The following is a 1196-nucleotide window of genomic DNA, read 5'->3' on the forward strand; positions in this document are numbered from 1 at the left end:
TGGTCTTGTTTTTCACTTTCACAGAGGCACATTCAGTTATCAGATATAATGCGTCCAGCCAGCCGCGTCGGAGAGTAGAAAAGCTGGACTCAGTCGACAAGTGCTAACAAGGATATTGCTAATTTCGAAAAAAATTATATTTCTTAGCTGTTTCATCATCGTGATTTTGATGATCTCTTCTAGTGAGAATCGGGCTTTCAAAACTTTCGGTAAGAACTACACCTCTCGTTGATGTCTCGTTGACACCTCTCTCATGATGAATTCGAATTTTGAAATGATGAAGTACCGAGCTGGCAACTAGTTAAAACACGCATTTTGGTAAACAGAAAACAGATCATAGAAGCCGCCCACCCCCTAGGATAGGCTAGTACTTTTTGGCTCAAAAAACTTTTTCTGACCTGTTTACATTCAGGGCCATAACGACTAGGCGGGCGTCGGCCCCCCCCCCCCCAAATATTATCGGCCAGTTGTTAAAAAGTAGCCCAGTCAACGCGCCGCGCCTCTATTTTTCGTGAAAAAAGTCAATTTTTTACTTGGAAACAGTAGATTTTTCTTAAAATCACCCGAATTTCTGTCAACACCGTCGTGTTTTCTCAAAAATATTAATTTTTTTGTGCCTAAAACAGTCGGTAAAAATGACCAGCCAGTCGATAAATACCCCCCCCCCCACATTTTAGCTAAGAACGGATCTTACGACACCTAGGCTACTTAAATATAGTTACTACTTACCATCAATACCATCAGACAATCCTGTGAAATAAGACAAGTCTGTCTGTCCTTATTGCTAACTTGAAAACACTTGGGCTGAGCTGACAGAGGTCATGAAGTCATGAGATGAACTGAGAAACTCAAACGTCAAAGTTTCGTCAAACCCGCAAAAATACCTCAACCCCCCGTCTAACACACTGACCTCCCAGGGGACAGGCTTCCGACCGCCGACGGGTCATTAATTAAGGTCCGTAGTTGAGTTCCACGAAACGAGTCGGACGCGTCTTTGAAATTCTCATTTTATGCAACAAAGATCATTTGCGAAAGATAAGAAACTTTAAGTTGGACAAATTTTACATACGGGAACAAATGTGGTATAAAAAGCCATTTCGCGGCATAATCGCTGCGTGCGGCATGATCAAAATTTTATGCGGCATTTCTCTCAGAATCGCGGCGTAATGCCGCGAAATGCGGTATAACTGGCAACA

Source organism: Artemia sp. Qi Xiang Cuo, chromosome 15, assembly GCF_049724085.1.
Source record: "Artemia sp. Qi Xiang Cuo chromosome 15, ASM4972408v1, whole genome shotgun sequence".
Classification (NCBI taxonomy): domain Eukaryota; kingdom Metazoa; phylum Arthropoda; class Branchiopoda; order Anostraca; family Artemiidae; genus Artemia; species Artemia sp. Qi Xiang Cuo.